Below are 27,309 nucleotides of genomic sequence, written 5' to 3'. Positions count from 1 at the left end.
TATGCTGGCTAAGGTCAACAGATCTCAGTAAGTTAATACATTCTCTAGCTTTATAGTTGTAGTACTTATCAATATGAACTCAAAGTCTGAGAATTCATAGATAAGCTGCACTTTATATTTTGGAAGTCTATATAATGGTCTAGAAGCATCACTCTATGGCTAACTACAGCAAGATATTTGAAAGACATTGTGATAAAGAAGAGTCTTCACAAAATAGAAAAAGGTTAGGGGATCGTCCCCATATATTGTCGTCCAGACAATTGAAATAAAGAAGTGATTCAGAATGACTTTGCAGTACAAAATGAATGAATTACTGTAGACAAGATGGCGTTTATATAGCAGAATGTATGATGGGAGAGGAAATGGTTGGCAGGAAGTGACAATTGGAGGCGGGAACACGGAACCAGCGTCATCAGGAGTAGACAGAAGTAATGGATTGTGGAACCGGAAGTGACATCATTTGGAGTGGGCTGGAAGTGATGCCATTGCAGCCATTTTGAAGCTGGAAATGGAGAGGTTTTATTTTTCTTCCAGTTTTCTGCAGGTAGAAAGAGATTTAGGTAAGTACCACATGATATTCCCTTGTCTCGCGAGATTTCACTCACCTTTAGGCCCTTTGACTGCCTCCAACTCGCACGTGTGTGACAACATAAAAAAGTACCAAAACTAGTATCTTTGGCTTGGCCATTAATTGGCTTAAAAAATACTCACTAAAATGCCACATTTCTTATCTTGATTAACAGAAAAAATAAAAGTATACCTCAAGGGCACTGCATCAATTAATACTGGAGCACTGTTGCTGCAGAATAACGTTTCACTCAGTGCAAGAAAGGCTATTTTTTTTTATCACTGATAAGATGATAAAAAAAACTTATTGGTTATTGCCCGTAATACTTAGTATATCCTTATTTGAGAGCTCAGAGAAGCAGAGCTGTATCAGAATGCTATGGTAGTTATATTTGCAATCATACCACTTTGTCCAGACCTTCTATTTAAACTATGGTCCATTACTATAGTGCTAGTATGATGCACATGTAAAAGTGAACCTATTGCAGAATTTATCATATTCTAACAAGAGGTTATAGTTAACATTAGGCCTAAAATTCCATAGTCAAAAATGTCAAATTACCTTCGAGATATTGTCAGAGAGGACCCTAGTGCTGAATCTATTAAGGAAAGGAAGGAAAGCAGTCTTTTCCCCCCAAAAAAATCCCAGTTGTCTATGTAAGAGATGCTTTGCCTCTCACAGAAGGCTCTAATCCAGACGTTTACAGCCAGGCATCCACTATACGCTTCATCCGATCTTCTCAGCATGGGTAATGGTCCTAATATGTGGATTCTTGGAGCTAGGTTCCTGTATTTCATGGCCTGAATATGGAATGTGGAGTCCATTTTCAGGAGTTCCCATGTTTATGTCAAATGTCGTTGATGCTGGAGTGGAACATAATTATCCCAACAGTCTTGCCCTTGTGCTTCAAGTACTTTCAAGGGACTTCTTTCTACATCTTTAGCTCATGCTCCAGGAAAACAAGACAGAAAAGTTTTATGGTTCAGTAACTGAAAGTTCAGGTGAAGCACGATCGAGTCTCCCATAACATCATTAGTGTCTTCAGCCATGACAGGGTAGCAGAGAAGGTTAAAGCAGTTGTGAGCAGTGATGTTTGAGTAAGTTGAGCTTCAGGGTGTTCTACTGTCTCTTGACCAGGAACTGGAGTAAAGCTGACTCTGCTCATGGTACAAGTGTCACTATGTCAAGTTGGAGTAGCAAATTCGATCCTGGACATAGATGAAATCTGAAAGGGAGAGGTTTATGTTCCCTGAGATACTTTTGAGCCTTTGGATCTGTATCTCAAGGGATTCCAGTTCTTCCACACAATGTCCTAGCTAACAGTCAGCCATCTTGAAACAAAGGGGCATCATAGCACTTAAGAATTAGGAATTCTGAATGACACCTTAGGCAAACATGTTACTAATAAAACAGTAAACCACAATCCTGAAAGTTTTTTTCAGCATTGAATAATAATGTAATTAAATATATACATGTATTAAAACAAGACAATTGTCTTAGCTATAATTACACATATAGCACAACTTTAGACCTTGAAGAGCAGTAATCTGTTTAATAAATCCCATAAGTTACAGGACTCATACTGTTACTTTTGTTCAGAGCCATTCATAAATTATTTGGTACAGAACACATTGCTCACACATAAATTAAGGTTCAAATCAAGTACTGATTCTTATCTTCATCCCTTGTAAGTGTTGTTCTTTGTGTAGAGCTACATCTACTGTATTCATCATCATTCACCATCTCAGATTCCCCTTCAACTCAAAACTCTTTTGAATGTGGCAGGGATTCTCAGTTACTTAAGTTTGTGCAAGATCTACTGTATTGTTTCTTTTTCTATTCCATGTTTCCCTATTTCTTTTATGGGTGTCCAGGTTTTATACTAAACAGGTAACTGGCTTGATACAATATGAAAATTCTTCAAGTACTTTAGGGTGCTTGGAAAGAAAACAACTAAAAGAAGATTAGCAAAAGCCTGGCACAGGCATTCTACAGTTATAAAAATCCTGGTTTACGTTAGTCAATTTTTTTAGGTTTCTGTGGGAACTGTCATTCATAAATTTAATTTAAACTCAGAAAATAAGTGAATTCAGCTGTATATACCAATCAAATTCTATACTCATTAGCAGAATGTTGAATAAGCTGTAAATATATTTAAATTTTATTTCCATTCAATGGTTCTGGTTACTATTATGAAGAAATTACACCTGGTTCAGTAAAACTAATGTTGATTCCAACTGAGTTAAATAATGACAATGTATCAGCAACAATCCATCCAATAATTAACATTTCTATTTTATCTGTGTTTAAAGACGAATAGCTCTCATCCATCCTAACCTTTAATTCACTAACAGATTAATTAAAGACAACGTCAAATAAACACCATTTGGTCTAAAAGAAGGGTAAAACTGGGTATCATTTGCATACAAGTGAAACTTGATGTTATATTTTCCAATGATAAATCACAGTGGAAGCATGTAAAGTGAAAATAGTAAAGGTCCCAGTACTGAGCCCTGGGGGAAACTATAATCATATTATGTGTATAGTGGAGTACCATCAAAACATTTTTGTACTTACTAGAAACTATTTGATAAATAAGCACTGAACCAGGAAAGAACATTGCCTGTAAGCCCAATGTTAGTTTGCATCCTGTGTAAAACAGAATATTCAATGATATCAAACACTGCATTTGAATCTAATAGAATAATTGCAGTGGAATTTCCTTCAGAGGATATTAGAATGTCATTTACGACACATGCTAGTGCCATTTCTGTACTATGACCGGTGTGGAAACCAGATATGGAAATTTCTAAAAAATGTATGTGTAAGGTAAGACTGAAGCTGATTGGTGACATAACTTTTCAAGTATTTTAAAGAGAAAGGGTAAATTTTTAAGTGTGTGTATAATTAAGTATATATGGGTGGAGGTCTGACTTTTTAAGTTATGGTTTGATAACTGACTTTTTAGTGCATAAGGTTATGCATCTTGCAATGATGAACTATTGATAATGCTAAAAATAGGTGCTGCAATAACATCCATTGTGTTTTTTGCAAGTTTTGTTGGTGCTAGATGTAGGGAACAAGACTTCCTGCTCTATTACAAGATTAAAATTTCTAAAGTGTAGAATGCAAGGTGAGACAGGGCTTGCCAAGCTAGTATTAGGTTTGCACTATGATACTGACATCTGGGATCTTATATTTTTGATTTTCTCATTAAAGGAGTTCATAAAGTCTGTACTGCTAATGTCTTTAGGTATTTCGCACTGTAGTTCTGAATTCCCATTTGTTAAATTAGCCACTGTCTTAAACTGTACATGAGGATAATTGTTATCTATTATTTTAGAATAATAGTCTGAGCAGGCTTTAAAGAGAGATTTTTTTATATTTAATACTCACTGTCCATGTAATTAAAAAAAAACGGCAGCTTTGTTGTTCTCCACCTACACTCCAGTTTTCAACACTAATTTAAGAGCTTGAGTGCTCTCATTAAACTGGGGTGAGTTTCTTTGTGCTTTGATCACTTTTTTTTTTTTTTTTATTTATTAATTTTATTACAATCAATACATAGCAATCACGTTTTTACAAAAAAAAAAGAATTATGCTAAAAACAGATCGATCCCCACCCTTGAGAGAGAGAGCAAGCCAAACGGTGTAAAATTTAAGGCTTGTAAAAATACCTAAATCAACAAATTCTCTGTGCTTTATAAAATCATTTCAAAATATTACTGATTAGATCCTGCCATGTTTTGAAAAAAGTCTGCACAGATCCTCTAACTGAGTATTTGATTTTTTCCAATTTTAAATAATATAACACATCAGTTTCCCACTGACTTAAAAGAGGAGAGTTTGGGTTCTTCCAGTTTATCAGAATAAGTCTGCGTGCCAACAGTGTAGTGAATGCAATCACAATTTGTTTGTCTTTCTCCACTTTAAGACCCTCTGGAAGAACCCCAAACACAGCTGTTAATGGGTTAGGAGGGATTGTGAGTCCAAGACTGTCTGAGAGGTAATTAAAAATTTTTGTCCAGAATAATGTTAATTTGGAGCAGGCCCAGAACATGTGACCTAGTGAGGCTGGGGCTTTGCAGCGTTCACAGGTTGGATCATGCCCTGGAAACATTTTGAGAGTTTTAGTCGAGACAGATGTGCTCGATATATAATTTTGAGTTGTATAATTGTATGCTTTGCATATGGAGCTTGAGTGAATTCTCTGCATTGCTACTTTCCACTCCTTTTCTGATATATTAATTGAGAGGTCATTTTCCCAGTGTCCTCTTGGATCTTTGAAAGGAAGGGATTGTAAAAGGATTTTATATATTGTAGAGATGGAGTCTAACTCCTTGAAATTGAGCAATAATTTTTCCAGCGTGGATGAGGGTGCAAGATGAGGAAAATCTGGAAGGTTCTGTTTAACAAAGTTCCTGATTTGAAGATAGTGAAAGAAATTTGTAGCTGGAATGTTAAATTTGGAATGTAATTGTTCATAGGATGCAAAGACGTTGTCTATATAAAGATCTCTAAGCAAGTTAATTCCAAATTTTTCCAGATATTAAAACTGCATATGTTTGTGAGGGTTGAAAGAGGTGGTTCTTTTGCAGGGTGCCACAGAAAGAAGCTTCTCCGTCTTAAAATGCTTTCTACATTGGTTCCAGATTCTAAGTGAGTGGAGCACAATTGTTATTAGTGTATTGCCGATAACGTGTGTTTATTGGAGCACAAAGCAAGGAATACAAAGAAGTACTGCAGGATTTTACTTCTATTGCGGTCCATGCCTGTGTATGTTCTTCTATTTGTGTCCAGGTTCTTATCGACTGTATATTTGCCCAGTAATAAAACTGGAAGTTAGGTAGAGCCATGCGCCTTCTGCCTTTTGTCTTTGTAGGGTCGCTCTTTTGATGCGTGGATGTTTAGAATTCCAAATAAATGAGGTTATTGTTGAATCTAATTGCTTAAAGAACGATTTATTAATGTATATTGGTATGTTTTGAAATAAAAAAAGGAGCTTAGGAAGAATATTCATCTTAACAGTGTTAATTCTTCCAGCTAGTGTGAGATGAAGGGTTGACCATCTATGCAAGTCTTGTTTAATTTTTTCCATGCAGACGACGAAATTTTGTTGATAAAGAGCTTTATGTTTACTTGTGATGTTTACCCCGAGGTATTTAAACTGTTCTGCAATGATAAAAGGAAGGGTGTCTAATCTAATATTATATGCTTGAATTCACGGAAAGAGTACACTTTTATTCAGATTAATTCTGAGACCAGAGAGCTTTTGAAATTCTGTGAGTGCTGCTAAGACTGCAGGCACAGAATTTTCTGGGTCCGATATATACAGTACCATGTCATCTGCATATAATGAGATTTTCTGTTCCAGTCCTTCTCTGCTAATCCCCTTTATCTGATCAGTATTTCGACAATGTATTGCCAGTGGTTCAATGGCAATTGCAAACAGCAGTGGTGACAAAGGGCATCCTTGTCTTGTGCCACGTTCTAGTTTAAAGTAGTCTGAGCAAATGTTATTGATGCAAACTGAAGCTTCTGGGTTAGTATACAGTAATTTAATCCATGCACAAATGTTCGGGCCAAACCCAAACTTCTCCAAAATAGTAAAAGGTATTTCCATTCAATCATGTCAATGCTTTTCTGCATCCAATGATAATAATATTTCTGGGGTGTTTGATTTAGTTGGTGAGTATATTACATTAAACAGGCGTCGAAGATTTGAAGATAAGTGTCGGCCCCTAATAAATCCAGTTTGGTCTTGTGATATTACTGAGGGAGCACTTTCTCCATCCTTCTAGCTATGATTTTAGAGAGTATTTTAACGTCGTTATTCAGAAGTGAAATTGGTCTGTATGATGCACATTGTAATAAGTCCTTATTTTGTTTTGGGAAGACAGTGATTAGTGCTTGGCGAAAGGTTTGTGGAAGAGATTGGTTATCTCTGGCTTCTGTAAATGTTGCTAATAGGAGGGGAGCTAGCTGAGCGGAGAATTTCTTGTAAAACTCTGCAGGGTAGCCGTCAGGGCCTGCTGCTTTTCCACCTTGGAGTGACTTTATAGCATCCAGTAATTCTGATAATGACAGAGGTTTATCGAGCTCCTCCACACTAATAGCGTCAATTTGTGGTATCTGTAATTTATCCAGAAATGTATTAGATTGTATATTGTCTTCTTTAAACTCAGTTCGATGATTTTATCTCCGTTCGTGTTAGTAATTACCGAGATTTCGTTGCGTACATCTTGCTTGTGGATTTGTTGCGCTAAAAGCTTATTAGCTTTCTCTCCATGTTCATAATAATGATGTCTGGATTTGTAAATTAGTTGTTCGGTTTCTTTAGTTGTCAAGAGGTTTAATTCTGAATGTAGAGCCTGCCTCCTCTTATGTAGAGTCTCGCTTGGTAGTCTGGCATGTTCTTCATCTATTTTAGTAATTTCGCTTTTATCTCTGCTACTTTCTTGCGGATTTATTTCTGTGGGAAAGATATGAGATAATCTGTCCTCTTAAGAAGGCCTTAAGAGTTTCCCAGAGTATTCCTGCAGAGATCTCAGGGGATGTATTTGTCTCTAGAAAGAATTCAATTTGTTTGGATATAAATTCAGTACAATTCTCGTCAGCTAATAGAAGCGGATTGAGGCGCCATCTGCAGGGTGAGTGTATGGGGCTTAGTAATTTCAGCTCCAAGATCATCGGAGCATGGTCTGAAATAACAATAGCATCGTATTTACAAGATTTAATCTTAGGCAAGAAGTTATTATCTATAAAGAAGTAATCAATCCTTGAGTAGCAATGATGTACTGGTGAGTAGAAAGAATATGTTCTTGAATTTGGGTTTAAAAACCTCCAGGGATCTGATAAGTTGTGATCAGTTATAAACTTTGTAATTATCTTTGCGGTGTTAGTTGCCGTTCCCCTGTGGAGGAAGTCTTATCTAAAAGTGGATTTAGAACACAATTAAAGTCCCCAGCCATTATAAGTTTATGAGTGTTCAGATTGGGAATGGATGCAAATAAATTTTGTATAAATTCCTTATCATCAACATTAGGTGCATAAACATTTATCAAAATCATTTTACAGTTAGATAAGTCTCCCATGACCATCACATATCTCCCTTCAGGATCCAATACTACATCTGATGCTACAAATGGTACTGTTCTATGTATGAGAATTCCCACCCCTCTAGTTTTCTTTGTAAAACTAGAATGGAACATTTGGCCAGTCCAGTCTTTTGCAGCGGAACTGATCCTTACTTAGTAAGTGGGTTTCCTGTAAAAATACTATTTTAGCATTTAGACCTGTTAGGTGAGAAAGTACTTTCTTTCTCTTTAATTCGTGATTCAGGCCTTTAACATTCCAGCTTACGAAGTTAACTGTCCCATCATGGAGACACTGATTCTGAGTTTTTGGTGTCATATTATAGTCTTAACTGGAAGTGAAATAGTTTAGGTCTTAATTTCCTATTCCCCAAGAGTTGTTGCCATGCAGCTTATTATTACGTTGATAGTTATAATTATAAAGATTGAGATGATAGATTAGATATAGATCAAGCCTGCTCTCTTTCTCTTCCCCTTAACCCCCACCCTCCTTTTTGCCTCCCCAGGTGAGGCTAAAACCCACTTCATGCAGTCCCAGTCCTCTGACATACCCAGAGACAGAGCACGTCCAAAGCACATCAAGCCCCCATGCAGTGGCTTTAAGGTTAAAAGATAGAGATATCTGTTACCAATATAGTCTTTAAAGAAGAAAAAGAAAAAAAATAAATAAAAAAAGAAAAGAATTTTGCACTTAATATATATATATATATATATATATATATATATATATATATATATATATATATATATTAAAAGGACGAGGGAGACAGCAATAAGGGTTGGGGTTTTCCAGCCCGTATATTGTACACAGAAATTTTCCAAAGCGAAAAGGTCAAAAGTATAAACTAAACAGTTCATAGCAGCGCCGTCTCCTGGCGTCATGCCATTTATAGGGGTGGAGCGGAAGTGAAGGACAGCTGGGAAGGACGCAAGGGAGGATGGGAAGGATGGCGTCAGGGCAAGATGGCGGAGGAAGAGGCGGAGCCGCTGCGGTCAAACCAGGCCAATGGTGCTGGAAGGTCTCTTTTTCTACAAGGAAGCAGAGGAGAAAGTTAATACCCGCCATTCCCTGGCGGCAAATGTTTTCCCAGGTGTTCTCGAATCAGTCCGCGGCCTCCTAATAGCTGCGTGACAATATATATATATATATATATATATATATATATATATATATATATATATATATATATATATATATATATACATAAATATATACATACATATATATATATACATATATATATATATATACATACATATATACATACATATATACATATAATCTTCATCAATTTTAGTGCATTAAGATGATATCCCCAGATAATAAACCCAGGTGATGGTGTTAAAGATGTGTCCAAAACAAGCATAACAAGTCTTAATACAGTAATAGCAATAACAGCAAACCAAGGGTATGATATTGAACAGTCTCATTTAGGGTACACATGAAATAATTAGAAAAGAAAAAGAGGAGGAAAACGTAATTAAGCACAATAAAACATAAACATTTAGCGCCCTAGTAATACTAAGTAATGATAAGTAATAAGTAATAATAATATAAGAATATGAGAATATATGCTGATAAAAACCCGTATTTTAAAAACAAATAGATCAGACAGTAGATTATTAATCCTAGCATTATCATTTACCGCCATGACTCACAATTATGTATCAGAATAGTCCGGGATCAGCTTTCTTAACTCATTTTCTGCCTCCTCCTTGCTAGCGAAAACATAGAAATGACCCTGCCATTCCACTTTCAGTTTTGCGGATACAGGAGGCCGTATTTGACATTGGCTTGCCGTAGCAGCTGTTTAATATTATAGAAGGCGGCGTTTAATAGCTGTTGCTGGAGAGAAGTCAGGGAAGACGAATGTGGCAATCTTCATATATAATATCTTCCTTTTTTTTCCTGAGGAGTTCCATCACCCTCTAACTTAAATGATAATCGTTCAAAACGAACTATAAAAGATCTTGGTCGGGTCTGACGGTGTTTGATCGCGTCTGCTGATAAGCCGCTGCTATCTCAGATTCTGCTTTAAAGTCGCCCCGATTATTTTAGAAAAAGTTCAGTTGCGAATTTCACGGGTTTAAACTTTCGATTCTCCGGCAGGCCTTCAATTCTGACATTATACCTTCTATTCCCATCTTCTAAAGCAGCCAGTCTGTCTCCAAGTTTTTCTCCGAGTTTTTTACATTCAACTGACATTTACTGCTCTTTCCTCGGCACTGGCAGCTAGATGTTCGGCTATTTCGATCCGATTCGTGAATGTCTCACTAAGATGCTCCAATCGATCAGCAAGCGTGCTCAGTTTAACTGAGTTTTTCTCAATGCGCTCTTCGATTTTACCCAGCACCTGTCGAAGTTCAAGTTGTACCTCTTGGCGCAGCCTTTCATTTGCCTGTTGGAATTCCTGTCGCAGCCTTTCATTTGCCTGTTGGATTTCCTGTTTTAATTCCTGTTTCAGTCTCTCAAGTGCCTTTGCCGTTGCTTTCTCATTAGCCTTCTCGCTTTTCTTTATATCTTGCCTGAGCTCAGCGAGCAACACTTTCAGTTCAGATAGCTCAAATGTGCCTTCTTGTACCGTAGATGAAGCAGCAGACTCTGCTGAAGCCGGTGTCCCGCTGCTCCAGTCCAGCGTAATTGCGTAACTGAAGCCGCGGACCTCCCGCCTTTTCCAGTTTCAGGTAATCCTCTCCAATCGGCGAGCTATCCACATCTGCACTCACGATCGCACCTTCGCTCCCCTTTTCGCTCTCAGCTGGCGACGATGTAGCGGACCGTGGTCCCGAGGAGTCTGTACTTTCGCCCATCTGATCCAGGTCTGTCTCTGAGAGGCCGTATCTCGAACTAGGGCTTGCTGATCGCAGCTTGGATGTAGCTTTAGTCTTCGATTCTTTCGGACCCCCCTTCTTGTTGGCCATGTTTATATGTGTTTACATATACTGTAGCGGTCCCTTTTGGGTTGAATAAATACAGGATATCTCAGAATAATAAGCAAATAATATGAAAAATAGCACCACTGCTAGCGGAGCTCCACTTCAGACATCCATCTCTCGCATCGGACGAGACCAAACTGCTTTGATCACTTTTAAGGGAAGCTCCTGTGTCCAAAGCCTCTCTCAAGGTCAAATTATAATTTGATAATATAATTTGGTCTTAATTTTTTCCCATGATTACTCTCGATTTATTAAAAACATCTACAAATTTTGAAACAGAGTTACAATGTAGATGTTGCACTGTCTGTTTTAATCTGAAAGTGTATTGGTAAGGGCAGAACCAAATCAAATGTAATTAAGTACTTAATGGAGTAATGTTTAAATTTTGAATTTCAACTCTGAGTTATAATTACATCTAATGTGTGGTTATGATTATGAGTTGGGCCAATGACAACCTTATAAAACCCTACTGAATTTAACAAATAAGTAAAATATTTGTTAAAAGTGTTAGTTTCCATATCAACGTGTGCATTAAAATCTCCCTATCAACACTACATGATCATAATTTATAGCCAAATCAGATAAAAGGTCGCCAAATTCAGTGATGAAAAATGAATATTGTTCTGGTAGTCTGTAGATTAGCAGTACATTTGTGCTGGAATCTGTTTTAATATTTAAAATGACTGCCTCAAAGGATGTTAAGTCACCTAAACTTTTAGAAGCAGCTTGCATTTTGTCACAATGAATTATTCCAAACCAGAATCTCTACATGTATGAAGGAATATGTCCATCTGGAATAGTGTCATAGAATTTACTAAGCCAGGTTTCAGTGAGAAGACACAAATCAGATTTTGTACTTAATATAATTTCATTTATCAAAGCCTCTTTACTTTCAAGAGACCAAAAGTTTAATAAGCAGCATTTAAAACTGCATACATGTTTCTGAATTGGTGATATTTTTTGTTTTAATTTGAATTAATTTATTATTACAGGTGCCCAGGTGGAAGATCTGGTTTTATCTATTGGTCTAATTCAATACCTTATTTTTTGGCCATCAAGTAACTTATGGTTTGAATCAAGACTAAATTTATAAGATGCCCCATAACTGGGATTATGGTTAACAACTACAAGACAGTAACAGGTGGGATAAACAACAGCTAAGAATTTAAGATCACAAGACTACAGCCTAGATGGTGCTCTGATCAGTCAGCCAGGCAGTTTTGCTGCCATATTTTGGGATAAAACAAAAGTTTACACCCAATTAGGATGATTCCCAAAAATCATCCCAGTTGTTCACAAAGTCTATCCTGTTACCAGGTTTCTAGCCAACAGTGAAGAGAACACAAGTTGGCATAAATCACATCCCCTCTGTATAGTCTTGGAAAGGGGCCAGACAATTAAATTCTGACATTTTCTTTTTGGTTTGGCGCATAGAGAGATGAAGTTCTCTTTTAAACCTCAGATTGCTGTAAACAAATATTGTTAGTGCTGAAATGCAGCAATAAGGTAGATAGTTTATCTACCAGAAGATCCAATTTAGCCTCAATGTCAGATACATTCATCCCTGGAGGCATTAAACAACTGCTAGATTAACATAGATTGGAATTCTAACTATTCTAATTATGAACACTTTATTGTTCTTGGGCTCCACAGGCATGCTTCAGAGTGCTGAGAATCTATTATAGCCTATACAGCCTACATTTTAAGTTGGACAGTTTCAGCATGATTGGCAAACAAACAGATAAGGTGAGATCTGAGGATAGAAATGAGGTCCTTAGTGCGTGAAATGGATGAAAAAACGTAAGACAAACAGGGGTTATTGAAATGTTATTAATATAGATTAAAAACACTCACTTAAGTCAGTTATCAATTGTTCTTATTCTGACTCTTCAAGTTAGATCAATTTGCCTAGGGTAACCCTAAATTGAGCACTTATCTCCAGACAAATCAGAATCCAATGCTGAGGCACACAAGCTTCTCCATTAGATCATCGTCACTGGGGGAAGAGCATTTTGAATAGCACCTGAACCCATTGGATAAACTCGATGTAACATCTTTACTTACCCATTATTCTGTTCTACACTCAGCATTGAAGAGGGCCAATGACCGAGTTTCTCCTGGCTCTGGCTGTAACCAGTTCCTCTTGTGACTTGGTAAGATTCCACACGCCCTGCAAAATGGCGTTAATTTATTAATTGACCAATCAAGAAACCAGATCTGTATTGTGTGACAATTTCCTTTTCCTTTCTATCATCACCAATTCTTATATATGCGCAGTGTGTCAACTGAACTACTGGGTTCAATTATGCAGCCAAGGGATGTAGGTCTGCATTTGTAAGATAAGCTTGATTGCTTTGGTCTGATGAGTCTTTCTTTCAGACATATTTGGTGACAAGAATGGCTGAGTTTTCTTTCAACACCACCACCTCCCTTTCTACTTTTAAGCAGTGACCCTTTGATTCCATGGACTAGTTGACTACAGTCCTTTGAGGTCTATGTCACTGCCTTGGGGCTTAAGGATGTTTTGGCTGAATGCAAAAGGATACCCCTCGTTCACTGCCTGGAAGTGGAAGGGCAGCAAGTGCTTGACACTTTGGAACCAGCTGATACTTATGATGCTGCAGTTGCACTTTTGAATGCTCACTTCTCTGCCCTGCAAAGTGTTCTACTACTGAGATTTCTTTTCAGATAGTGCATCAGTATGTTGCAAACTTAAGGAGACTGGCTACTTTGTGCAAGTTTGTAGGCCCTCAGGATGAGATGATCCTCTACCAGCTAATTGAATGCACAAGAAACAATAACGTTCACAAAAGGCTTTTGCTTGGAAAAGAAGATTTGACTTTTTTGGTTTAAGTGTGGAATCTGCAGCACTTTGTGCAGTGGAGCTTTCGAAACGCTCTGCTTCTGCCTCCACATCAGACAGTTACTGGTGGCACCCTCAGGCTGACCGTTCCACAGGGCCTTAACTCAGCACAACAGACAGATAACAGAGAGTGCAGCTCGTGTGACACAGGCATTCAAAACATCCTCAGCAGCACTGTGGAAACTGTGAATCACAATCACACATTACCAGAGCTCAAAGCTATCCAGCACGCAGTCAAGACCTGTTACAACTGTGGTAAATGAAACCATTTTGGTAAGGTAGGTCAATCTTCTCCAATCAGTGTGCAGGGACAGACTGCAGCTTTAATTCACAATGTGTTTTCAGGACCAGCAGTTTTCAAGTCATGCATGGTCAGTTTAAACGGTATAGAACATTCTCTCCCCCCTCCCCCCATCCCCTTTGTTGGACACTGGTGCTACTATCTCCCTCTTAAAAATACTCATATATAGTTTTTTTAGTTCTATGGCCCTGTCTCCACCTATCACTACTGCCAACAGTTATGGAGGCTCTCAAATATCCCTGGTAGGTTCAATCAACCTCGCTGTTCAGTATGGCAAAGTTGTTCTGCCTAATGTTTGCTTTCATGTTACGAAAAAAAAGGGTGAATCTGATGGGACTAGATCTATTTTTTGCCCTGGGATTTTCTGTCTTGGATAAAAGTGGCATGAAAATCTTGCAGGTAACCTCACCACAACAACAAAAATGGCTGGGACTCTTTACAGGTTCGAGTTGCCTCACTCAACCCCACTGTCACCTCAGTTATACAGCCACTCCAACATATCCCAACACATAATTCAAGACAAATATATACTTTCCACTTCAGAAAAATTCACAGCTCAGTTTTATGGTTCTATCTTATTTCCTAAATTGTATCTTAGACAAGGCTCTTTGCAAGTGACTCTTCACTCCAACAGCAGAGACCTCACAGGTTTTGTGACACATAATAGCATGTTTTTTGAGTTATGTTCAGCACCAATCTGCTTTCAAAAAAGATAGTTCTCAGTGCCTGCTGGCATTCCAGGAGTGGTCATATACTTAGAAGAAACTGGTGTACATACATTGGCCCACCATCTCTTTTCATGACAAACTTCTTCACAACTTCTTTCAGCTCCACCTATACACAGACTCGCATTGAGTGTGGAGAGGTTTATCTTTGCAGTGCCAGAGACAGAGTTTATTGGATTTCATGTGTCAGCTGCCAGCATATTTACTCACCAATCAAATGTTGAAGTAATCCATGCTATTCCATTGCCATTTATCTGCAGCTGAGGTAGCTCTTTAGGTGCAGTTGAGGAAGCCAGTTACTCTTTGAAGTTTTTACCCCAGTATTCTGTTACTTCTGCACCAGCTCCTGCTGAAGCATAAGCCATGGGTGTGGTCCCCTTGTCCCAAGGCTGTTTACCTCCAGAAATCATAGCTGACTTCCCCTCTGATTCTAGCCTGCTTTGACATCTCTACCCCACGTTTGTCACCTGTGATGCATCTGCTACAGCAGAGGGGGCTGTGCTGTCACAAAGTAAGGGTCAATTGGAGAAGTCCACAGCTTTTACCTCTTAAGCCCTCACTGAAACTGAGCAGATATACTCAGTGGGTGAACATGAGGCACTAGTGTGTGTCTTTGCAAGTGAAAGATGACACCTGTATGGTCAACACTTTACACTAAGAACAGGCCATCAGGCTCTCACTAATCTGCTGTCAGCATCTGGCACTGGGCACCACTCATTGAGCTTACACTGTGGGTTTCCACCTTCACCAGTACTGCTTTACTCTCCAGTTCAGGAATGGTCAGCCTAGCACTGTACCCAAAGAACTGTTACACTTTTATGGAGTGAAAGAAGAACTCTCCTGCTGGAATGGTTCTTGTGTGGTATGAGGTTTCATGGTGTGGTGCAAAATGTGCTTCATACACATGTGTTGTCAGTGGCTCGTGAGATCCATTTAGGTATAGTAAAACTAAAACAGATGTTGTGACTTGATTAAAGATTATGGTCTGTCTGGTAAGTGGCAAGAAGGGTGGCCAGGCTCCTCCTCTATTGTACCCTATTGCCTGGGCCATCCAACCCTGGGAACAAACAGATGGACATCTCTAGAGTAATCCATGGCATCCCTCACCACTAATGATGTATGGTTGTTGTGTAAGACTTACACTCAAAAGGCCCAGAGGTTCCTGCAGCTGACCCAGTCACATCCTGTGTCATCATCAACAATCTGGAATCACTATTTTCTTGCTGGGGGTTTCATAAGACCATTACTACTGATAATGGGCCTCAGTTCACCCGTAACCAATTGTCGTCATTTCTGGAATCAAACAGCATTCAGCATGTTTGCACCACATATTACCTTCCGCAGGCCAACGGAGGAGAGGAATATTTAAACCAGACATTTAAAAATGGCTTCAGAGCACTCCAGGCACAAGGGTGTTCTTTTCATCAGGCTCTGCTTAATACTCTCTTGCACTACAGATCATCCCAGCATACAATGACTGGAGTCTCGAGTGCATCATCCCATTTTTGATCAGTGTAAGCCTTGTGCCCTGCCTTCAATATCTAATGATAAGCTATCTGTCACTAGGCAGCAATATAGAATAAAACAAAGGTTTTATCAATGAAAACAGGTCAAGAAGGTCAGCATAACAGTCTCAGATTAGGTAAGAGTTCCCAATAACAATTATAATAACAAAATGGCCTTTCTGATCCTCTCCAGCTTAAGTCACCTGACAGCTTGGCCCAGCCACATTTGATCTTGGTGATGGTTCTCAGTGGCATGCCACAAGTAATCAAAGGGTAGCACCACCATCATCGACTGTAAAATTTCACCCTACTAATGAACGCAATGCAAAATCCTTGGCCATTCCTAAAACAAGGCCGGGTAACCCTGGTGTCCAGTCTGACACAGCACAAAATGAAGTTGAGCCTGTTGTTTTACCCCAGGAGCCATCACCATGACCCACATGGGTGTGTTCATTCCCTAGGCACTTGGAGGCTGTTCTGTTATATACTTTCTTTGCTTTTGGGGAGCAATGATCCTCAATGTTTAGCTGTTTGGGGTGGGGGATTATTACAGGGTTAAATTATCTAGCTATGTGCTGTTGGTCTGCATTTATGAGATCAGTTTGATTGCTTTGGTCTGAGGAGTGAAGAGTGAACAAAATAAAAGAGGATTTTTGGCATTACACTTACCAGCTGTCAGCGTTTTTCTCTTTCAGACATAATACCAATGTCAATTTAATCAAGGTAACCTTTGACACACCAAATCTTTGTAGAGGGTTATTTCATCTAATTTTACAACATATACTATACTGTATAACACAAAACAAACTGTTTCAGAGCTGACTGCAATACAAAGTGTACCTAAACTTTAGCAGTGTCCATACTTAATCTATGTCTGGAAATCTTACTAAATAAGTACTGAGGGCTGGAGAAACTTGTGGTGGTATCGTTTTTGAAAATGTGTTACATGAGTTAATACCACAATGATATATTATCACTAAGGGAAAGAGGTGGAGATTCTACAAAAGAAAGTTTGGAGCCTGCCAGAAAGTATGAATGAGATGCATATGTCAGATTCTGAATAAATATTTCTTTATATTTAGTCCAAAAACAACTTTATTCACCAGGTGGTGCCCCACAACCTGTCCTTTTGGAGACAAGTGTGCCACTCAGTAAAGATTAGAAGGAAATTTTCAAATACCTTGAATAACCAATTCATATACAAAGAGTACCTATGTTTGGGCTAATAACCCACAATTTAACCTGGTGAACTAACATGACAATAAAAACAACCACAACACAATTTAGCTCTCTGCTGTGCCCTTTAAATATCCATTTGTTTTGCACAGTGCAACAGATGACACAGTGTGCCAGTGGATTTGATTAGGATATTCAGGTTTGGCTTTTTAAAAAGGGCATCTCTCTTGTCAAAAAAAACATGAGAAATAAAGTGGCCTGATTTGGGTTTAACTCTTTAGATACATGTTAAATGCCACAGTCCATTGGTGTAGATAAGAGAGTGTGCCATGTTAACCAGAGAATTAGTGTACCCTCATTGGACTGGACAAAAATCACAAACAATTAATATGTGAAATATGAATTCCTTTCATAACTTATGTGAATAATAATCTGGCTGTGAGCTATTAAGCAGATGTGAGCAGTTAGCTAACAAATTAATGTCATTTCCTTTCACTACACATTAATGCAGTGGCTAGCGCTGCTGCTTTACGGATCCAACAACCTGGGCTTGAATGTATTGCCTGCTTTTCTAAACCTGACAATATAAATTAGTGGGGAATGTAACTGTGTGAGTAAAAAAATCCAACGATTTGACCGGTTTCCAGAAAATGTAAAGTCACACACGATATTTGGTGCTCATCTGAATGTATGCAGCACACAAGCAATAATTGCTGGTGTGACCTTAAAGTGTCTGGTGTGCTGGCTATAGCAAGTGGTGGGCACCAGTTAGAAAATGGTAAAATGGTGAGCATGAGATAGTAAGTTGTACGCACCAAATTGTTTCCAAGGGAAAACAAAATACACCATGTCCCTTCACAGGCTCTGTACATGTGTGCAAACAGATAGGTGTAAACATAAGTATGTACCTAAACCATCCAATCCTTTGATAAATAAAAGCCCACCCATTTGCTTTTTATATCACCATGCTACAAGAGATGGAAGTGATGTCAAACTGAAGCACCATGGCCTTGGTAATGTTGTACTTAGGTATCCCTGATGCATATTTTTGTAATATTTTTTAATCTATATTCATCTCGTAGGCACTGATAGTATACTATATGTGCGTGAAAATATCTTGAACATATGAAAAAGTATCCCATACATACGAAACAAGGGCTATCCCATAATTTCTTTCCACTGAGTGGTTCAGAGCTTCCATATCTAATTGATAACATTTTAGAATAAGCTTTTATATTGAGGGAAAGGACATTTTCCCTTCTTTGTTGATTTAAAAATTTGCTCTTGCTGTTGGCTCTCCTCTCCTACTCTCGGGTGGGGGGTTGAACTCTGTTTTGTTAAGTTTATCCTGATTATACAGTATGTAATGTTATCTTCTTTGTTGTATAAGTTAGGCTTGATCATATGGAATGTTATTTTCTTGAAATATAATAAAAAAAAAGTTCAGTTTACGTTGGTAAAGGTCTGCACACCACCTTATTTGGTAGACCAGCAATAGTTAAGTTGAACCTTGAGCCCAGACTAAAAGCCACTGATGTTATAACACTAAAAGTTTCCATCACTTGTTCAATAGCTTGTGTAAGGTGTATAAGACATAAACCACCCAGATAAGTAGTGATCCCCAGTGGGGCAAAGTGAGAGTGGAAGTTCCTTCCATGGAGTACGTAGGTGTCAGAACCAAAGTGGAGAAGCAAATGTATTGGTGCTTAGATATGGTGCTAGAACCCAAAAATAATGGTATGTAGAAAATATTAGAAACACTATTATGAGAACAGGCCATTCAGCCAGTATGGTTTTCCATCCTATCCAACTAGATTTCCCAAAATAACATCACACCGAGATCTAAAGTCTTGCTCTTCACCACACTAATGGGCATTCCAAGCAGAATAATGTAACATTGGTGTGCAATCTGCCCTTAAATTTTCAACCATGTCCCTATGTGCTTGCTGCAGATTTTAAAGTAACAACTGGGATCTACTGTACTAATTCCTTTCATGATATGCTACATTTCAGTCATGTTCCCTCTTAATCTGTTTGCTTAAACTGAAAAAGTTCAGCTCCTTCAAACTGTCCTCATATAGCTAATGCGGTACCTCATACTTCTGGAGTCAGCATACAGTAGTCGGCTCTGCAATTTCCCTAGCATTGCAAATCATTTTTTGTAGTATGGAGACTAGTGATGAGCAAAGTAAACTGACTTTGCCTTGTCTTAAATTCAATGAAACTGGAAATGTTCAAGAACTTCCCTGAAATCTGCGAAATGCATTGAAGTCAATAGGGAAGGGATTTTAAGTATTTTTGAGTGGATTATAATGGTACAGTAGTCTTTTAAATGCCCTTTATGGAAAGAAAACCACCTGCGAATTATGCTGGACCAATTATAATGACCAAAAATGTGACCTCAGCTGTGAGGCAGCAGTGCTATCCACTTAACCAGATAGTGCCTCCTTGAAATTAAATTAAAGAAATACCAGTAAATTGTCTGCTACTGCCATAAGACAGGAAGCATGAATTCATTAAGGCTTTCCCCCATAGATTTGTAAGTTGGTACTCGCCTCTGAGACCAAATATATAGATGGTTTATTTCTTTACCTGATGCTTTTGCTTGTTCACTTTTAAGGAGGTACGCTCACATATAACACAGGTCACATACAAGTCCATACATAAAAGCATTACCTTTAAGACACAAATACCTACAGGTACTGGCATTGTGTAACATTAACAAGGAACTGGACCTGTCAACTGACTCATTCTCATTTGGCCTCAGGGCTGTTTTGCTGCAAAATGACAAAAGGCACTGGAGACCTGTGACATATGCATAGTTTTAGATGAAACACAGGCATGCTCAAGTAGAAAAGTAAGCCATGGGCAAAACCTGGGGAAGTGAATGGTTCAGAGATTTCTTCATAGAGCAACATATTCATAGACAGATAGCAAGCCTCTGGTAAGTTTGCTAGGGATCTGTCTAAGCCCTTGTTGAGGATTCAGAAGTTCCATGTCAGGCTTATCAGATTAGTCATGTTTCAGGCAAGACATTGCTAACAGACCCCTTGTCTCTGTCATCAGTAAAACATTGTGAGGATGTACAGTATGTACATCAAATGATGGCATGGAGACTTCAAACATTTACAGTTGTGCTTGAAAGTTTGTGAACCATTTAGAATTTTCTATATTTCTGCATAAATATGACCTAAAACATCATCAGATTTTCACTCAAGTCCTAAAAGTAAATAAAGAGAAACCAGTTTAACAAATGAGACAAAAATATTACTTGGTCATTTATTTATTAAGGAAAATGATAGAATATTACATATTTGTGAATGGCAAAAGTATGTGAACCTTTACTTTCAGTATCTGCTGTGACCCCCCTTTGCAGCAATAACTGGAACTAAACATTTCCGGTAACTTTTGATCATTCCTGCACACCGGCTTAGAGGAATTTTAGCCCATTCCTCCATACAGAACAGCTTCAACTCTGGGAAGTTAATGGGTTTCCTCACATTAACTGCTTGCTTCAGGTCCTTCCACAACATTTTGATTGGATTAAGGTCAGGACTTTGACTTGGCCATTCCAAAACATTAATTTATTCTTCTTTAACCATTCTTTGGTAGAACGACTTGTGTGCTTAGGGTTGTTGTCTTGCTGCATGACCCATCTTCTTTTGAGATTCAGTTCATGGACAGATGTCCTGACATTTTCCTTTAGAATTCTCTGATATAATTCAGAAGTCATTGCTCCATCAATGAAGGCAAGCTGTCCTGGCCCAGATGCAGCAAAACAGGCCCAAACCATGATACTACCACCACCATGTTTCACAGATGGGATAAGGTTCTTATGCTGGAATGCAGTGTTTTCCTTTCTCCAAACATAACGCTTTCATTTAAACCAAAAAGTTCTATTTTGGTCTCATCCATCCACAAAACATTTTTCCAATGGCCTTCTGGTTTGTCCACGTGATCTTTAGCAAACTGCATACGAGCAGCAATGTTTTTTTAGAGAGCAGTGGCTTTCTCCTTGCAACTATGCCATGCACACCATTGTTGTTCAGTGTTCTCCTGATGGTGGACTCATGAAACTGAACATTAGCCAATGTGAGAGAGGCCTTTAGTTGCTTAGAAGTTATCCTGGGGTCCTTTTTGACCTCGCCGACTATTACATGCCGTGCTCTTAGAGTGATCTTTGTTGGTCGAAAACTCCTGTGGAGGGTAACAATGGTCTTGAATTTCCTTCATTTGTGCACAATCTGTCTGACTGTGGAATGGTGGAGTCCAAACTCTTTAGAGATGGTTTTGTAACCTTTTCCAGCCTGATGACCATCAACAACTCTTTTTCGGAGGTCCTCAGAAATCTCCTTTGTTCGTGCCATGATACACTTCCACAAACATGTGTTGTGAAGAGCAGACTTTGATAGATCCCTGTTCTTTAAATAACATCCTATTGAGTGAAAACACCTGACACGAAGTTCACCTTCAAACTAACTGCTAATCCTAGAGGTTCACATACTTTTGCCAATCACAAATATGTAATATTAGATCATTTTCCTCAATAAATAAATGACCAAGCATAATATTGTTGTCTCATTTGTTTAACTGGTTTCTCTTTATCTACTTTTAGGACTTGAGTGAAAATCTGATGATGTTTTAGGTCATATTTATGCAGAAATATAGAAAATTCTAAAGGGTTCACAAACTTTCAAGCACAGCTGTATGTGAATGTTATAGTGGACATTGTGCCTGCCAGATCACAATATCTGGATGAGCTTTGTAAGCAGCTCCAAAATAACAGTGAATGTTCTTAGGTAGTGGCATTATGCCAGACTGCAATAAATCTAAAAGTAAGATTAAATTGTACTGCCCAGATGGGTCACCCCTTACAGTTCATCAGGGCCTCCTGCTAAAAGGCTCAAGACTAACTATACTCTTTGCCATGTAGAATAACATCTTAGAGAAACTGCATGAAGGCTATCAATTGCAAAATGTAGGGAGAAGGTTTAAGACTGTGTGGTGGCCTCAGCTAAGCAAGCAGTTAAATAAACAGGTGTGGAACTGCAGAGTTTGTGTCAAGGGTGGGTCAATACTGAAGAGACAGTGATGTCTGGTGAACTACTAGAGAAACTTTGCCAAAAACCGGCTGCATACATGTTTTCACTGAATGGTCACAGCAGCTTAATATTGTTTGACTATTTCTCACAATTTGTGAAAGTCAAACTGGCTCCCACTAGATCAGAAGATTTTACCAGTTTATTTTACAAGGCATGGTATTCCTTAAATTCTTTTATTCAATAATGTGCCTGGGGTTTTTTTTGGACATAATTTAGCTCAGTTTACAAATACGTATGGGTTCTAACAAATCACTGGTTGCCCAAAGTTTACTAATAGTAATGGGGTGGCAGATCATCATTTCCAGGCAATCAAAAGAATGCTCAATAAAGCACAAAATTCTTATTTGGCTCTCTCTGTATATAGAACAACCCAAATGACCAATGTTTACAGCCGTGCTCAGTCCCTGAACTTCCAGATTTATAGGCGGTAGACAAGACAACAAACACAGAGAGACAGGAGAAAGAGAGAGATGTGTCGTTAACAAGAGACCCCTTTGCATGAAGTTAGAGTTCACAATTGACAAGGCAGGAGGTGTGGGGTCACTGATAGAGAGTCCCAAGGGACTGTGATATCAGTATATCCTTTCCCATGCTCCTACCTGGTGGAAGGGGAACCTGGCATCATTGGAAAGAACTAAAAACAACTTTTGCCTATGCAACCAATCAAGGGAAAGTCCTACAGAGGAAGAAACCTCACACCTTTCCCCATTTCAATCACTCCCCACAGTTTTTAGAAAAAGCTGATTAAATCACAAAGACTGGGATAATAAATATCTGATATGTTACATGCAGTCTTCCATTCATCCCCTTCTTCGACAGAGATGAGATTGTACAGTATGTTCTATCAAAATCCAAACTAATAAAAAATCTGAAGATTTTTCTTTTGTTGAGCAATGAAGAGATCAGATGGTGAGAGTAGCTATTCATAATTGTTGTTTACACAGGCCTGTGCTGTCCGACTTTGTTGTATCCTCTGTCACCTGTTCAACCTGATTCTAAGGCTTCAGAAAGTGCAGCTTCTTTGGGAAAACATTGTTCCTGTTCTAAAGAGGGCAGGCACTTCTTTCCTTAATGCCTACAAACCAGTGGTAATTAGCGTCTCATATCATGAAGACCTCTGAGGGTACCTGTCATGGAATATAGGAATCCTATTGTGGTGCAGGTGAACAAGTCTATGTTGTCCTGGATAATGGACTATCTGCGAGAGACTCAAGTACTGTGTTTCTGATATGGATAGGAGCAACACTGAAGCATCACAAGAAACAATCCTGTCTACTTTTTTTCTTCACTCTATACACCTCTGACTATAAAGAACATCAGGAAAATTCTCAAATTACTCTTCAGAAAGTCTCAGATGATTCTGCACTTATGGGGTGTATTGACAAGGGAAGACACAGTATAGGAGTCAGGTGAAGAACTTACTTTCTAGGTGCAAAGAGAAATGTCTGCATCTCAACATCAGCAAAACCAAGGAACCGGTTATTGACGTTTGTCATACCTCTATATTTTATATTCCTCTATATTCGGTCACTTTTCATGAGTGCACTCTTAAAAGTACTTGGGGTCAATGGCCATGACAAGAATTGTCTTGCTTGTTTTGGCTTTGGTGTTAGAACTTTGGCCTTCATTTGTACCAATTCTGCTCAATGTTCTTTGCTACTATTGTGTCTTGTCCCTTAAATCAGGGGTGTCTAACTCCTGGCCTGGAGGGCCGCAGTGGCTGTAGGTTTTCATTCTAACCCTTTTCCTAATCACTGACCAGTTTTCATTGCCAATTAACTTCCTTTCCCTTCATTTTAATAGACCTGTTTTTACGGATTCATTCCTCTGAATTGATTCCTTTCTTCATTAAATGACAGCCAAACACAAATGAGATGTGAAATGAGCCGACAGATGACCAGCTAAACTGGGATTTCAAACTCCAACCAATCTCTTAACGAGAAGCCAATTCTTGCTGGTAATTAAAGCAGTTATTTAATTCGAAAGCTTGTTGCTGCTCTCATTCTGCCACAGTAGACATTTCCAAAACTGTTGATTTTCTGTTTTTTTCTAAGACCACTGTTAAAATGTTTTGGTGACCTGAGAGATCAACCTTACTGAGACCACCTTCAGTTTTCTTTATTTTCAGATATTGTGAGATGGGCACAGGTGTGCTGGACATGTGGCAGCTGGTTTTATGTCTCATTATTGTTTGGCTGCTAATTAAAGAAAAAGAAACAACTAAGGGGTCTGAGTCAAGTTAATTAAAATTAAGGCAAAAAAGTTAATTAGCAACAAAAACTGGTCACTAATGAAGGAGATGCTTAGAATGAAAACCTGCAGCCCTCCAGGACCAGAGGTCGACATCCCTGCCTTAAATCTTAAATTTCCTTGTCCTTTTCTCTAAAATTTCTTTAATAAGTATTCTGTCTCTCACAAAAATCATAATACCACTGAGGGCAACTCTAATGAAGTCTGCTTGATAAATCATTGGTGAAATTGAGTAAGCTTCTGGGATTTGACCAACAGTATCACAGTTACACAAACACAATGAAACTATCAAGTATCCATACTCTGAACACAATATTGGGAAATATAACACAGCATTAAACTACCAGATGTCCATATGATACATTGTTAAAAGTATCATAAACTCTCTGTTAGGGAGTTAAAAATCCAGGAGCTTGTGTGAGTGTTAATGTAGGCTTACTTTGAGTATAATGCTATTTTGTGAACTTTGGCTACTGATCTCTGCAGTTAGTATGACAAAACTACTCTTAATCCCTTGCAGAACAAGCAAGATTTCTATCACTTCCCTTAAAATTACTTCATAAAAGTTACAATAAAAAGTTCTCAGTTATAACAACAAAAACAAATAAATAAAAACTGATCATCATTTGCATATTTGCAACAAAACATAGGCCTTTCTTAAATTCCTAGTTTATGTAATATTAACTTAGAAGTCAAATGCACCCGTCTGCTAAAATAAGATATACCCATCCACATCATCATATAACTCAAAACTGAAGTCTCATTATTTCAGTGTAGCATACTCCTACTGGGCTGCTGATGAGCCTTTTCATTGTATAACACTTTTTTTTTTTTTTTTAAGTCATTGTGACTTTGCCTAGGCTTTGAGTTTCTAAGTCTCAGACTGAATGGCAGACATTAACATTTCAAGCAGCAGACCCAATCTCTGAAATCATGCGTTTTAGTCTGTATCATATATTAAGGAAGGCCTAGTTGGCTTAGGTCAGACTTCGACTTGCCTTTAGCTATTGATCACAGACCCTAGAGGTTTACATTCCTTGGAAGATATATGGATTATAGTTTTATTTTCCTTTCTCCAAGGTCTATAGCTTAATTAATTTGTACATATTTGCTTATATTATTAATCTGGAAAGTTGTAAGAATGTATTGAAAATGTCTACAGTTAAATCAATGTCTAGTTGTTTTGGTGTGAACATATTACATTATTTTTTATTATTTCTTCCCTTTTCAATTTTATTTTGACTATACAGTGTTATGCTTTTGTACATGGGAGTGTAATATAAATTGATTCTAAATTAATTTTATTTGTCTGTATATTAAAGAATTATAGACTGCCTTCTTTAACATAATGAAAATATTCTAGATGAAAACTGGATTATGGAAGACAAGATCTTGTGAAGTTGTTACAATACATTCATACTTTGCTATAATGTTTCAAAAATAAATTTGTCCACTTCTCATATGATGCACAAAATTTAAAGAGTACTCCATATGCTATCCAAAATACTGGATAAATGTATTACATTTTATGCAATGTCATATAGCAATGAAAATGAAGTTACCTTTGCATGAAACTAAGATAAAGTTAATTATACTATTACGTCTAAGGAATATTAGGAAAAAGTCTATTGTAAGAGGTTGTCTGGCTCTCATATGGCTTTTAGAGGTAGAAAAGTTATGAATTCTGGGGAGATAGGTTGGGAGCATACACTGATTTTACAGCATGTTGCCACAACCACCACATAATGAACCACCTGGATCGGGACCCAAGTGCAGCAGGTGACATCTCAGCACCACACTGGAGTACCAATCCTGCTAACAGCCCCCAAGTTTTCCCTTTAAGTTGGAGGACCTGCTTGTAGGGCTGGATGCAGATTAACATCATACCCAGAACAAAACAATTGCAGGTTAAGGGCCTTACTCAAGGGCCCAAAGGAGTAGAGCCGCTTCTGGCATTTACATGATTTTAACCAGCAACCTTCCGATTGCTGGTGCAGATCCCAAGCCCCAGATCCACCACTACTGGGGACAGACAAAATATGCCTAGTACTTTCAAAAGAATAAGACAGTTTGTTCATTAGGGTCTACCAGGAGAAAGAATATACAGCTAGAAGTGCTATAATAAAGGGGGTTGTTATGATGATTTCATGGGGCTGTGACTGACAGAGGCCCTCAAAAATATTGTAAGAGCCAATCTTAGAAGTTAATGCTTTAAGTTAAAGTAATATTAGTGTTTGCTTAATTGAAGAGAATATAATTCTCTCTCATACAGTAGCTATAGATTATGGTATAACCTTTCTCCCCTGTAAGTTGTATCTGTAATACAGTATGTTAGGAATAGGTCCAACTGCTAGCAGGGACTGAAGGACCCATTGGCAGTTTGCAAATGTGATAGGCATACAGTTTTCTGATCATTTAGATGTTTCAACTGTAGAAAACTTAAGAAACAAACAAATATAAAAGGTTTAAATAGAATTTTTTAAAAACTTTTCTATACTTCACAATACCAACTTTTCTCTAATTTTGTGTGAACTGTTTTACTTTGCATTTTTACTAAAGCTTTTAAAAACCAAAATATTTTGTCTGTGGAATCATTTCAATGTGTCAGGTTATTGCCAGAGTCCCATGAAACAAACTAAAGCGTCAGAAATTTGATAATTTTAGGTAAACGCAGCTACACATATTTACAAGCCTGTTATTAAAGTTACATTTACTTACAATTTAGAAACTTTTTTGCCAAAAGTAACAATCCAGGCAATCTCAGGCATGTTCTTCACTTGTCTGAAAC

At 38.0% G+C, this 27,309-nt stretch overlaps 1 long non-coding RNA gene across 1 annotated transcript; it reads right to left on the bottom strand.

Moving 5' to 3' along the window:
* Positions 1 to 334: 334 nt before the first annotated feature.
* On the bottom strand, positions 335 to 27,309 carry LOC120532181. The gene is made up of 3 exons (XR_005634240.1): positions 27,240 to 27,309; positions 12,664 to 12,769; positions 335 to 538 (listed from the first exon to the last, which is right to left on the bottom strand). It is a non-coding gene; the product is annotated as an uncharacterized LOC120532181 (long non-coding RNA).

Source organism: Polypterus senegalus, chromosome 7, assembly GCF_016835505.1.
Source record: "Polypterus senegalus isolate Bchr_013 chromosome 7, ASM1683550v1, whole genome shotgun sequence".
NCBI lineage: Eukaryota > Metazoa > Chordata > Cladistia > Polypteriformes > Polypteridae > Polypterus > Polypterus senegalus.
The sequence above is the reverse complement of the archived record's forward strand: the minus strand, read 5'-3'. Positions and strand labels throughout refer to the sequence as shown.